The 15,335-nt window shown below is 38.2% G+C and overlaps 1 protein-coding gene across 1 annotated transcript in view; it reads left to right on the top strand.

Moving 5' to 3' along the window:
* LOC5575881 (irregular chiasm C-roughest protein) overlaps positions 1-15,335 on the top strand; it is a 520,731-nt gene that overhangs the window by 168,824 nt on the left and 336,572 nt on the right. The window contains 1 exon segment of the mRNA XM_021847997.1: positions 6,139-6,184. The gene's annotated coding sequence lies outside the window, so the exon portion shown is untranslated.

Raw genomic sequence — 15,335 nt, 5'->3', positions numbered from 1 at the left:
CGCTGGTGCAATCATTTTTTCGGTGAAGCGTCCTACATCCCCTTCGATCTTTGGGCGGATAGTATTAGCTGTAATCCGTGCATATAACGGCCAGTCAGCTTGGTCGTAGAGCCATTTTCGTCGCGTTGTTTGCTGATCTGACCACCCGGATATGGACACCGCAATCGGGAAGTAATCGCTGCTGTGCATGTCTGATAAGGTCCGCCATGTGAACCTCCGAACCAGACTCACCGAGCAGCTGGTCACATCGATCGCCGAAGTGTTGCCCGAAGCAGGGTCGATGCGAGTTGCTGAGTCATCAATCAGGATGACCACTTGCTGTGTCAACGTTGTTTCTGCTATGAATCGCCCAAGCGCGTTTTATTTGTTGCGATCCTCATGCGATGTGATGAGCGTTTGAATCTCCTTGGAGCAGAATCGGGGCTTCTAGCTGATAGAATATGGGTGAACCCAGTGCGGTCTGGCACGGAGTTGAGCCCGGCGGAATATACGCAGACATCACAGTTGCTACCAACGATGCCTGATAGAACAACAATCTGGTTCAACTTGGTCTTCTTCAAGGCTACGACCCATGGTTCGAGGTCGGAGATGAGCAGCTTTAGCTCGCTGATGTTGGCCCTAAGACAACGGATATTCCATTGCAGGGTGAAGCAGCTGTCTGAGCGACTATCCGTAGCTAATCGTATGGTGGATGACGAAGTTGATGTTCTTCTGGTCGGCGGGTCTGTTATGAGAGAAAAAGGGTATGCGGTAGCCACTGTCGGCGAAAAAATCAATCTGTCAATTGCCTGTGGGACGCTTTGTCTCCCAGTACCAGCTGCTGTCGAAATCTTTAAGGTGATTATAGAACAAAGCCACACTTCAAATTTTCAAAAGCACAAGACTTGAGAACCAAACAGCGCTCCGCGTTGAATTTTTTTCCCATTGATCACCATCAGCAAGCAAGCAATTTGATTGGTTTTCAACGCGAACTGTTGTCAGAATCTCCAGTCTTGTGCACTTGAAAATTCACATTTTGGCTTCGTTTTATAATCACCTTAAACTTGTTCTGCCAATACTGACAACAGCCGGCATTGGGGAAGTGCTTTGTGCAATGTTTCTACGATGAACTCTCGAAGGGCCTTCTCCGGGAGATGGAGATGAAGCGGTGTACCGTAAAATCGGGTGTAATTGATCAGAAGGGTGAAATTGATCATCGTATCACACGATTTTATTCATTCGTAATGGAGCACAAATATCAATGTAAGTTGCAGTAAATGAACGTTGCTTGTCGTAACTATTGTCGAATTGTGTGTTGTGAAGTTTTTTGAGTTAAAGAATGTTTATTAATATGAAAATAACGTAAAATTTCAAATCATGCACGGTGCAGTATTGACAAACACCTATGAACTTCTATTTATAAGCAAGGATTTGAACATGGTTAAGAATTTTACAAGCATATTCGGATTCAGGGAGCTCAAATTTATCATATAGAGTTGTTTTGAAAACTAACAATAATGGCATTGACCAGTGATCAATTTCACCCCGAAATGAGATCCTCTGATTTTTTATTTTAGAGGTATTTGTTAACACTAAAATGATATTTGTTAGAAAATTTCGATACATAAGTCGATGAGGCTCACCTTCGTACTTGTTATCCTACATTTAGTTGTTTGGCATTGTGAACATTATAGAAAAGAGACTAGAAGAACCGTGAAAAATGATCAATTTCACCTGAAATTACGGTACCCTTAAAGATTATCAGGCACAGCAGAAACCGTTTGTGTTGGGGAATTAGAAAGACTGACCTATGGATCGTTTTGCCCCACAGGGCCAGCCATTGCCGAAACTACTACACGACTGCTTCCAGAAACACCGGCAACAGCCGGTACTGGAGAAAGACTTTGTGTAGTAAATATCATCGGCGAGGTGGTTGTTGGATGCGATGCTGATGTTTGATGTTGATGCTAGTTGAATTTGTGATGTCGTGGTATAATCGATGGCTCGTGAACTCGTCATCAACGGGTTGAGGTAAGACGTCCCGGATGACTCCTTCAGCCTGTCGTACTACACTTTCCCTACTTCCGAACTGAAAAGAAAAGTGTAGCTACCTGCTTTCTGTTCCACGCGTTTCCTAGCCTTGGGGATTCTCAACGTTTCGCTCACTTTTAGTTTTATCATTTCTACTTCCCTTTTATAAACCGGACACTGGCGATTTGATGGCCGATGGTCACCCTTGCAGTTACGGCACAAAAAAGCCTCACCGCAGTCTTCCTCGTGGAAGTTCTGCGAGCAATTGGCGCTGCGTTGAGGTCCAGGGCAACAAGCACGAGTGTGCCAATAGCTGAAGCAGCCGTAGCAAAGCACGGAGCAAGCCGACGGTGATTTTTTTTTTGCCGTTCACAGCACGTGGTCTACCGTGCTGCATCGAATTGCCGGACGCTTCGAAAGCCGGACACTGGCCTTTTTCATGGGTTTTTTTTAAACCAAATTCCGATTTTTTTGCCTAAAATCTATATTTAAGATGTCTTACATTCTACATGCATAAGAGCTGTTGAAAAAATATGTTTTGGGTGATTTAAGGCCGGTGTCCGGGATTCAAAGTATTCGGATACTACGAATCTAGACGGTACTCACTTTTCCAATGTTTTCGATTTTCACCACCACCGCAAGCACTAATTCGCGTACGTTTCGATCGCAAAAACCGCGAAAAATAAGGTTTGTATCGAGAATCCACACAATGACAACAGGTCAACACAGGCATACAGCTTCTGGCAACATTCTTCACGTATGTCACTTTTCGGCACTCTTCATCAAACCAGTCGTTTTGTCTTCGTCGTTGACGAGTGCGCCGTTGTTGTCACAGCTTCGTGGATAGGTTCCCAAAGGCCGTTTCCGTTGACATCTCCAGAAACTTTGATACTTCCCAACTGCTCGCCTAGATGCTGGCTGTACTGTGCAGCTACCCAATCAAGCGTTGACAAACGTTGAATATTGAAGCGCAGCGTTCTATTCGTTCTTGAACTCTTGACGCTGCATAACCGTGCCCGACAACACTGTACCGAGATTATGATCCGAGTCGATATTAAGACCTCGAAAGTTCTTGACATCCATGACATCTGAGAGATCGCCTATCAACCAGCACATGGTCTATTGGGAGCAGGCATCATCACTCGGGTGTCGCCAAATATGTTTGCGAATATCTATACGTGCGAAATAGGTACTGTTGACTGCCATTCCTCTCGTAGCAGCGAAGGTTACAAGCCGCAGGCCATTCTTATTGGTAACGTAATGGAGGCTTTCCGTTCCAATGACGAGTCGGAAGAAGTCTTCTTTTCCCATTAGCGCATTTGGGTCACCGATGACTATATTGACATCTTGTTTTGGTCACTCTCCGTACACTGAAACGATCGTTGAAGTAATGAGAACCATAAACGAGTTTTTAAATTTAATATTCCAACCACGATTGTCCTATCATGAACGGTTTTAATTTGCGTTTTGTTCCTTCTCAATTCAACCGTGTTGATAGCCGTGCGGTTTTTGGTTCGCGCTTGACAATCGCCAGATCCTCGGTTCGATTCTGCTGCAAGTTTTAACCATGTTATAGTAATTTTTACTATCCAAATGGTTCCACGGTAAAATTTAATCAACAAAATATTCGAAATAAATGCGAATTTAGTCTGCACAAATTAAGTGGCGTTGTGTATTTAATTTATTCCTCTGACACAGTATTTCCAACCGCTACAATGTTCTCAGTGTAGCCCTCATCTAAGCTCTCATAGAACTCTCCTACGTGTCATCGAGTCATCATCGGCATATATGCTGATCCGGCTGTGCTGTAGTTGAAAAACTTGCACTTCATTATCAACACACAAATTCGGTCGCAAACCGATTGCCACCGAATAACTCACTTTATCTGCTTCTCAATCACTATGCAGCCAATTCTACGTTCTGCTCTATCGCCATCAATGTAGTAGATGTGGTACTTGAATGAAATGTTGGCGATGGGACTCGGAATGCACGTTCTTCGGTTTGAGCCAACGTATTTCCTGAATAGCTGCGTTCACGAGCCAGGAGCGGGTTCATTCAAAATTCTCATGTTCCAAGGTCCGACTTTCCAATCGTTGTCTTTTATTCGTTGCTTGATGCCATAAGAACAATCCGCTTGCTCTACTTTTGTCTTTCTTAGCCGAATGGTTAGAGTCCGCGGTTACAAAGCAAAGCAATGCTGAAGGTGTCTATGTTCGATTCCCGGTCGGTCCGGGAAATTTCCTTACCTTCCCTGAGTATAGAGTATCATTGTACTTGCGACACGATATACGAATGCGAAAATGGCAACTTTGACAAAGAAAGCTCTCAGGTTACAACTGTGGAAATGCTCATTGAACACTAAGCTGAGAAGCAGGCTCTAGTGACGATGTTATGCCAAGAACAAGAAAAAAATAAAGAGAAGAAAAAAAAATGTTCAATATGTATTACAATTGAATAAGTAAGTTTTTGGAATGTGAAGCACACTGAAATTTGCATTTAAGGACTGACCTCATTAGGGACTGTTATCATTTGCCTATACAAAATTTTAAAATTTGTATTGATCGTGGTCATTGGCCAGATATCCCCTTATGAGATCTGACATAGTACTCTATGCCTAACGGGGTACAATATTCCAGAGCCACACCAATTTTCTTACGTGCTCTGTGTGAATACGTATGCCAAGCTGAACAGCATCAAGGGAAGTTTGTGATTATCTACACATAGGGTTGCTGTACCAATAGTTGCAGATTTTTTTGGTATTACTGAAAAATAAATAAATGTTACGTAATTAACAGACTCATATTCAAAGCTTGTAAAAACATACCTGTCTCAAACCCGCTAATATACCTATTGGTGTTATAGTCCACCATATGATCGTCCATACTAGGCTTGAGGAAATCAGTCACTATCAGAAAGAGGCTTACAAGCGTTCCTCCGAATGACAACATTTCCGACGCATCCGCTTCATTCTTTTGCACTCAATCCTCGAACCCACAGCCAGACACCCTGCACGCACAGTTGAAAAGCACGCCTCTCCTACCGTACAAGAACGGTGTGTGGTGGTGGCATTCGATCCCGGTCTGTTTGTTTGTCACTGTTTGTCTTCTAATATCAACAGTTTTTCTCGCCTCGTTTCTTTCTTTGTCACATGGCGACGAAGTGTGTTCCTATAGGCAGCATGGCACCAATACCAACGGTAACCGTTCACTCCTTTCGGAATTCGAAAACTTCGTCGCGGTGATGGGACCGTTGTTCCTCTTTCGAAGGAATACCGAATCGTTTCCCTTTTTCGCTGGTTGGTTGCTGAGGGATGGTTAGCTGGTTAGATCAACGCATTGTCAGCAACGCCAGCCACAGGCTTTTCTTCACTTACTTCTCGAACGCTAGGTAGGGCAAGGTGATTCAAAATGCATTAATGGGATAAAATGGTCATGACCCGCTCTCTCCTATGTAAGCAATAAGGATCGTTTCACCGTACTACCTCCAACAATGCAATGCATAGCTTAAGTTGGCATTTTGCACTGTCTTCCCCTACTGGCTCCTTTCTGTTTGTTTCCGTTCTCGCTAACAAGCGTTTCGGTCGATGTACGTTCGAGGAAACGCGTTCTTTGATCAGCAGCTTTGCGGTTACTGATTTTCTGATTCCGTAAACATGTTATGGTTTGGCTATGTGCTGATAATATTTTCATTTATTCTTCCGCTTCAGAAACTGTGATCCAACGCTGCTGAAAACAATCAAGCTAACAAGGTAACCTGTTAAAAAATTTTAACAAAATATTCGAATTCAGGGGATCATATTGTGTTTTGGAGTAATGTTAGATATTCTACAAGGAATCGTTCTTAATCTTCTGAGAAATTATAGTTTCAACACATGTTATGCTATAGTAATTGCCTAACAAGTATGAATTTTATAATAAATCCTTAGTAGTATTCTTTGATTTATTTCAGTAATTCTATCACATTTCCCCAAAAACTTATCGCACAAATTTCGAACACCCGGTTTTCAAATGTTCGAATAGACCATTATCCCAGGAAGAAAACTTCCCCGAATTTCTTTGGAACACAGAAATATATGGCTATGCGCATTTCTCATGCAAATAAAACAACTGATTTCTCTTATTTTTTCAGGTTTTCCAGAATCGATATCTGCAAGTGGAGATAAAGAAAAATTAAGGTAAATATTGATTTTGTGTGAATATAACAACATGTTCTCAGTATTTCAACCTACATTTCTAAATTATATAACAGATGCAACGCAAGTGTGATGTATATTGAGCAATTCCACCGAACATGACGATTTTTTTTAATTTAATTTTTGTATATTTTGAATCGCCTGAAAATTTGCATACAGATTCTTTATGATCAAAAATGCCATTTTGCACCTTCAGACCGCCATTTTGAACCTCGCCTTATTTTTGAGAAGGGTGTATCGGAAAATGCATAGCAAATCTTTAAAAAAACTGTAACCCGAAACGGTTTGCCCGATCGATTTGAGGTCTTTTACAAAGTTGTAGGTATTGCTTATGGAGAAAAATATGCACGGTAAAAAAAGTTACAGATTATTTGTTATTTCAAAAACAAAATTTTAAAATCGATTTTCTCCAGAAACGCAGTTTCGATTTTTTTTTATTTTTGGATATGATTTAGGTGACAACTTATTTGATTTGTTTCAAAATAGAAGAATTATGGCCAAAATTTTATGATTTAAAAAAAAACTACAGATTTTGAAAAAAAAATCGAAATAGAGGAAAACAATAATTTTTTATGTGATTATTTGAATGTACAGAAAAATTGCAATCGAAAAGTACTTAAGTAATTTTTTGCTGTGTTGGTAGCAAAGCTCAAAGCTTTGAGCCAACCCTTTTCCAGTAGCACGGTGCCCCGACAGACCGTTATTATGTAAAAAAAATGTCCATCAAATCTGAGCACAGGGCTCGATTCCTGAAGTCATTCTGCACCTCTGGGCCAATTTTTAAAAAAATCCTTAGGAGGAATCTCGAGAAATCTTAATTTGAAGTTTTTTACTTAAAAATTCATTATAATCCATATTAAAATTTTGCAATAGCACTGAAAAAATTTACAAAAATGCTCAAAAAGTTGGCAAAACTGTTCGCAACTAGTATACAATTGCTACCGTAGTTAAAATTAGAAATATTTACAACTGGCTCAACTTAATCCACTCCTTAATGTGAAGATGAATGATAAAATAAGTTAAATCGAAGCCAAACCTCAAATTTCCAAAAGCACAAATCTTGAGGACCGAACATCTGTTTGGGCTGAAGATTTAATCGATCGGTCACCACCAGCTTATGACTAGTTGATTAGGTTTTCACCTTAAACGGATGTTTGGTTTTCCGGATTCGTGCTCTTGAAAATTTGGTGTTTGGCTTCGATTTAACTTTTTTTCATAGTTTACTGGTTTAAATTTCATTGATTGTTGTTTTCCATATTAAACCAATTGAAAAGTAAACCAAATGAATCAATAATTAACAATGTTGTTATTCAAAAAAGGATCTGAGAATAAATGTAGCACAATAATAGTTAGCAGATAAGTCATTTGAATACTTTTATAGTCAATGAGAGCTAGTATTACCGGTTGTTTCAAATTTTGAATGATTTGGTTACTCTGGTAAGCTCAAGTCAATAACAGAATGATCATACGCCGATGTCTTCCCAGGGGTCGCTGAGCTTCACCTGATTGATGCAACTTTTTTCCGGCATTCGCACTAAACGACCAGCTCATTGAAGTTTGCCTATTTTATTCGCTCAATAGTTTTCACTCCTGTTCTCAAATAAATGTGCTAAGGGAGCCAAGAATAAGCGTTTTATACATGGCAAATTAACAGTGATGTTTCTATTAGGCATGCTTGCATTCATCGTTGCTTTCTTTGCATTATTATTGAAAACTGATTTGGTTTTCGAAACACTTTTCAGTGTTGTACAATAAAGGATCGCGAGGTGTTTTGGCGAAGTTGTTAATGAAATAATGGATCTATGAAATCCGATAAGCCTTTATAAAGCAAGAGTGTAGAAATGTCGTTTCCCTTTGCTCTCGGTTCCCTAAGCTGGTTACGTTATTCTTAAAAGGAGATATTCGCAGCCAGAACACGTGTTTTTGCTACAAGGGAAACAATATTATCATACGTATTGAGTGTTATATGGCTCTTCAACAAATTGATCCACATCTCAATCTAGCACTGCTTCAGCACCAACACGTCTGAACCTGCTTCTTTATCTACATGTAACCATATACGTTTGGGTGGAGTAAATGGCATTACAAGCTTATCCTAGTTGTTCATTTTTGAAATAGTGAAACCCTTCTTTACTGAACTGCGATCGATTACAGTAAAGTCATGGGTCTGCAAAATCAAGGAGTATATGTGACAAAACGCAATATTGATCAGTAAACTCAGAAACTCATCTCTTCTTATTCCTAGTAATTTCACAAAACAAAAATAAGCTCCTGGTCTATAATTCTTACACCTGATTGTATTTGTCAGCTTAATCAGCTTTAAGTCTTATTTTTAAGTCTTTGATGTTACCTGCAACAGCTTTTTTTTTTGTTACTGAGTCGAACGCGACTTAGAAGTAAATATACAGATTGATGATGAATCCCGAAAAAAAAAAGAACGAAGTTAAGGGTTGCAGATAGTGAAAGTCCTAGTGAATTTGATTCTTAAATAGTACTTATTCGGAATTTGTTTGAAGTTGTTAATCGTCGAACACTAGCTACATATGGTTGGTGTTCAGACAGATCTGACTAATGGTTTCTATGGTTCCATCGACGCGAACTTGATTCTCCATTGGTTCATCGATTGGTTTTCGGCGAGAACCAATCGATGAACCAATGGAGAAACAGATCTGACTAGATGACATTTTGGCCTTGCAAATACATATAAGTCAAGGACTCCATCAATTATAATATTTCCAATTCTATTTTGAAACAGATGTTTTTTTTTTCAAATAGATAAGCTAATAATGCACATATTGTATTATACTTATACCAAATGCACGGGGTAAGTTTTCCTGAAACCATTAAAAACACTTGGTTAAGTCTATCTGAACACCGACCATATGACAATCATCCCAGGTAACAATTTGAAGCTGCTCAAACGCTTTTATAGCTAATTCAATTCAGCCTTTGTTTGAACAAAAGCTGTTCATAGCCTGCATTCACTGTTGTTCAGCTGTTAAACATCTAATTCTGGCGATTTTATTCAGCCTTAAGCTTAATTGAAGCTATATAGAAGGCTGAATAAAGGTCTAGCATGCGCTTATTCAGGCCTCTTTCAATAACCATAATTCTATTTTTAGAACAGATGGCAACCTTCGAAAGCTTAACGATCGCTTATTCATCCATTATTCAACAATTAACCAAAAAATAAATAAAAAGTATTTACAGGTTTATAGTTTTGGGTTTTATCAACGCAACTAACAATTTCAAACACATAGTGTAGAAAAGTGCTGGAATTTAAAGATGAAGATTTGTAAATATGTGCCATTGAGATTTGAACTGGGATTCGCTGATTTATAACCACTTACCTTGACATCTGCTCCACATGAGACTGTGTGAACATCATCAACAGCAAGGGACTAACATATTGTTTTGTCTGAATAAGGGCTATTTTAAAGGCTGCATTGAGGCTGAAGAAGTGATAACAGCGCTATGCAAAAACACTTGAGTTAGCTGTCAAAGTGTGTTGTGATTTTTGTTTCAAAATAGAATCCTCGGTAATTTTCAATTTCTGCTATTCAATTGTTGTCAACGCAAGTTGGTAATGATTTAGATTTCGTAAAGTTAATTAAAAATGTTACAGAGAAATCTGCGTCATCGAGTGTAGTGTTCTATCTTGTTGTTACACAAAGACATCGATGCCGGATTCAGGATTTTTTTTTCGACAAATGTCGGGATGTGAAAATTTAGTTTTTCGATGAAACAGTTTTATAATAATTAATTTAGTGTTCGACCCAATGTAGGCATATATTTCGGTATGTATATTTTTATCAACATACAGGTGAACAATTTTTCGACAATGGATGTTGATTTGATTAAAGCTTTAAATAACCTTTAATCAATATCATTCAGGTTGGCTGAACAAAAGTTAAAACTGTAGATGAAAAATAGTTTGTTCAACTCAATATTCAGCTTTGAGTATATTGCTGAATAAGAGTGTTTAATAAGCTTTTCTTCAAATTATTGTTCAGCTGTCACGGTGTTCAGCCTTGTACACCATTGATCAGCCATTATTCAGCAAATACTCTTGCTATTCAGCTTTCATTGCTACTTGGGATGTTTCTTGTGTAGTTATAATCCTGTTGTGGCTGAGAATGTTGAAAAAAACATTTTTTATATTAAGTGTTGAGGGCAGTACTCGGTGGAAAACTTGACGTAAACATCAAGAGAATACCAGATGTAAAAGAGCAATTTTTATTAAACAAAATAAATACGGCAGACTTTGGTGGGCTGGTCACTCACTATGAAAGTCGTAAAATAAGCTGTCAATTAATAATATTCTGCATTGAATGTTTCACGTTTATCGAACGTTACATCAATTGGATATTGACATTTATTTCTTAGATTTCATTTTATTTAACAAAGCTTACTGGTTTAATACATGTAAATATATACTTAAGCCGATCTGGTAAGTTAAGCCAGATGTAAATATTTGTAATTGTAACAACGGTAACAATTGTATACTAGTTGAGAACAGTTTTGTCAACTTTTTGAGCGTTTTTGTAGATTTTTTTAGTGTTATTGCAAAATTTTAATATGGTTTATATTGAATTTTTAAGTAAAAAACTTCAAATCAAGATTTCTTGAGATTCCTCCTAAGAATTTTTTTAAAAATTGGCCCAGAGGTGCGGAATGAACTCAAGAATCGAGCCCTGTGCTCAGATTTGATGGACATTTTTTTTACATAATAACGGTCTGTCGGGGCACCGTGAGTAGAGAAGCTAGGCAAAATACAGGACGCTTCGATGCTTACTGGCTTTAAAAATGGCTTTCTCAATTTTCACCACCTAATTAAAAAAATGTCAATCTTGTCGCTCCCTTGCGATGCCTATGCACCTATTCGTTTCCATCATTTGCTTCTATAGACTCCCTTTACCTTTGAGTCGCATGACCGCTACAGCCATAAAACAAAAATACTACAAAACAATCACGGTCGAAACCTTCTCCAACTAAATATGGACGATACACTTTCAAGATTTTTTTTGGATCCCCACCATAGACTTGACATATTTTGGTGAAATAAGGTTTAATTTATGGGAATTCGACTATGAATAACAAAAACGGAGTTGAATTCCAAATGTGAGATACCTTGGGCGTTAACGGGTTAAGATAACACTAATAGTGTTCGGAATAACATGCATGTTTACAATCTGAGATAAAACGGGATATGAACATATAAAACTAGATCTCTCCTGCTCAATATTCAAATGGGATCAATGAAAAAATTGATGAGAACAAAAAAGTATTACAGGTCTCAATTATAATATAGTGTCAACTCTTACACTATAGTGTCAACTCAGATGACGAGAATTTTTTAAATCTAAGTATCTCCCATTTATCTGTTAACCGCTCAAAATGATTCAATAGATCTCCAAGCATCAGCTGCAAATAATGTGTTCCCATAAACATTGCATGCACCCGTTCTGGTCGATGATATGGTCATACTACTTATGTCATACAACCCCGAAGAACGATAATCCCCGTTTGATCTCTCACAACCGACGAAAGGCCAAAATATCCCAAAGGAATCCATTTCATCCAGCCATTGCGACAACAATGATGGGAACGACTTTGGCCCCAGCATTACTTTCGCATTCTAGCAATGGCGGTTAATTCAGCAGTACGAAGCGCAGTTTCATTTCCTACTCCATTTCCTGCCTTTTTCGAGTTCGTAGCGAATCACCATCACAAGTGTCATTTCTGCCGAACGACGGATCCGTAGAAGCGAGAAGTCCTTTACTTCCCGAGCAAAAGAACAAGGCAAACGAATACCATATCATAGTATTGAAATTGAATTCTAGCTTATCATAGTGATGCTCTTCAAAAGGTGAGAAGAAGAGGCAACATACCAGAAATGAATACCTACCATAAATTTATATGAATAACGTCTACTAAATAGCAGACTACAGTTTTTCAATACTGAATGTATGAAAACATTGTTACCAGAATTAAATAAGTTTTTGAGCAGGTTTTGAATAACAAGTGAATAGTAAACCACGTTACTGAATTGGCAATTAATAACAAGTCAAAAATAGCCGAAATGTTATTGCTCTTTCTGGTTAGTGATTGTTATAGGCTTGCGTCTTTCTTTTACTCGGGTTGATTTCTTCTTCCAACCGAGTATCACAAGTCGAGTCAGTTGGCCAGTGGTGTAGGTACGCTGTTCCCATTGATGATGTATCGAACATCAATCAGAAACGTCTGTCTAAATGGTGGATTTATTAGATCGCAAAGTGACGAACGTGCCACGTGCGTAACAAAGGGAGTCACGGGAAATTTATTGGCCTTTGCCGCCGAGAAGAAGGAAGTTAATTCTTGCAATTTCTCCTAACGTGTTGTCCATTCCGTACAGAAGGCTCGACAAAAGTTGATTACGAAGCGAAATTTCTTTGGGTCAACTGGGTTTTGTTCGAGCTGTTGAGTGGTCAAGTCGAGATCAGTGCATGCCATTTATTATATGTGTAACAACACGAAGCTGCGCCACAGTTTGTCTGAATCCGTAATTAACGAAAACAAAAAGTCAACCGATTCGGCACCCACAAATCGAAAGATATACTCAGCAAAAAAAAAATAACGGCCTATTAATAAATTTTGGTTATGTATTAAGAATGGGACGTAATTGAATTCGATTACATTTATTTTACAACAATATTCCGCTCAAAACGTAAACGGATTTGATTGACGAAAATGCCAAGAAAACCATTTCAAATAGCAACACTAAACTTGTATCAAGTTCAGCTCACTTACTTCAGCTTGGATAGAAAACCGAGAGGTATTGGTCACAGCTCTCACTCGGCAGACTACAGTTCAAACCCCGATTGGACTTTTACATATTTTTATTCAACTTCCCAAACCGGTTCTATCGATTGCTAGACTTCGTTTTTCATCAGTACCTGACTGGTTTTATACGCATAAATGATGTAGTTGTTGTACATTATATTTGCCACGGGACTGATGTGTAGCTAAAATGACGTGATATTATAATTTTATTTTGTTGTGCTCTGAATTACAGAACAGTTCAGACATCATGGTGAATACTTTTAGAAGCTGTTTAGTGTGAGATGGGACAAAAGTTTGACCTTAGTCTAATAATCATTTTTTAAAGAAAAAACTATAACAGATCAAAATAAGTAATAAATACCACACAGTGGATTTTCAATTTATTGGCTACAAATTTGCTGAACAGGTGTCATCGATGTGGTCCAAACAACGACTCTGATCACTTTCTCGTTGTCAGTAAGAATCGTGCAGCAGTCGAATATCACCGAAAACTTGTTGAGCGGATAAGGGAAACCAACGTAGACGACAACCTAAACAATCTGTGGAAATATATCCACAGAGCGGTGAGCACCGCTGCTCGTGATGTGATAGGTAGTACTCAAAGACGACCATTGGTTTGATGAAGAGTGCCAAAAGGTGACTGATGAGAAGAATGTTGCCAGAAGCCGGATGTTATGGCGGTAAGCTCTAACGAAACAAAACGTACAAATGAACTCTAAAAGCAGCATTTAATGCGAGGAAACTCATCAATCAGGCGATTTTATGACACCGTGAAAAGGGAGTGTGATGTGATTTGTATGAATAAACGAGTCATTTTGTAAACTGTGATGCGACTTCTTGTTGTCTGCGCCTTCTTTCGAACACAGGCAGTCCTTCAAATTGCTCTGTTAAATAGATGAAACATCTCGGTACCATCTGTGAAACGGTACACCTTGAAATGGCACACAGCAAAATGGGTTACCGTAAAATGTTATACAATTATTTGAAGGGACTATTAAAAATATGCTGCTAGAATTAATAATTTCAGGCAAAACTCATAAAACTTATTTTTAAATATTGTATTGTACATCATTAGCTTCCTATATTATTAGAGGCATAGTAGTCGGACTCATATTGGGTACCCAAGGTACCCAAGTTTGACAGATCATAATACACTGTATATACACGGCATTCTGTATTTTGCTCTATTACCTAACGTGCCATAGTATTTTGGGCAACTGCAAGGAACATGGAGGTCCACGGTGCTCCCCTGACCGTTATTATCAGAAAAAAATCTCCATCAAATCTGTGCTCACTAGTCGTTCTTATAGTTAAGGTGCATGTCTGCAAAATTTAAAAAAAAAATCGTAGGGTTTGTTTTGGAGTTACAAGTCATTCGCATTAAAATGAGGTTTTTTTTCTGTTTTTTTATTGATTGCATCATGCCTTCCTTAGGTGCTTCATAATGCTTCTATTGCCCATATTGCTCAAAAACAAAAACTCTGGATCAATTCTTGGTGAAAACACTAGAGAATACATGTAAAGACTACTATGACGATTTATTTTCAGAAATAAACTACTGATTCAGAAGCAACTCATGATATTAAAATTTCATGAAAAATCTCGGGATTAATAACTGAACCCCTGTAGACATTTTAGAAAGAATCTCATGGAAATGTTTTATTAAGATAAACCCTGGAATTAGAATATTTTCTTGATGAATTCCTGAAGTCAGTTTTGAAGAAGGTTCTGGTATAAACCTTGGATAATTCGTTGAACCACTGCACTGTGGGCCAGGGACGCAATCTGGCGGGACAAAATTAATAACTCGGTAACGGAGCGTTTCCGGCATTTGGTGTCTTCGGAAAAGTTTTTTGTAACAATGAGGACCATCTACGTCCGCATAGGTGACGCCACAATCTAACTTTTTACTGTGACGTTCTAGAGACTTGACATGTTCGGCAAAGTTGTTAATTTTGATAAAATAAACAACTTTCTCGAATCTGTCAAAATTGCACAGCCCACTGTTTTCAAGTTATTGGCAAAATAAGACCAAGTTAGAGGAAAAACGATTTGTTTGCGATTTTTTGCGCTTTTGGAGATATTTAGGTTTAAAATTGCTCTACTATCAAAGTTTTTTCATTATTTCTTAATTTTTAAGCGTCGTATTATTAAAAAATTTCTTCCAGAGTTTGTAATTGTCATATTTTTACCACCAAAAAAAATCATATGACATAGCTCTGGAGAAAATTATTAAATTCGATGAAAAACCAGTTTTTTCACAGGAAGTCCTTTAAATAGGAGAAATTCTATTCTTAGTCAAATCGATGAT

Source organism: Aedes aegypti, chromosome 1, assembly GCF_002204515.2.
Source record: "Aedes aegypti strain LVP_AGWG chromosome 1, AaegL5.0 Primary Assembly, whole genome shotgun sequence".
Classification (NCBI taxonomy): Eukaryota; Metazoa; Arthropoda; class Insecta; order Diptera; family Culicidae; genus Aedes; species Aedes aegypti.
This window is presented reverse-complemented; position numbering and strand designations above follow the sequence as displayed.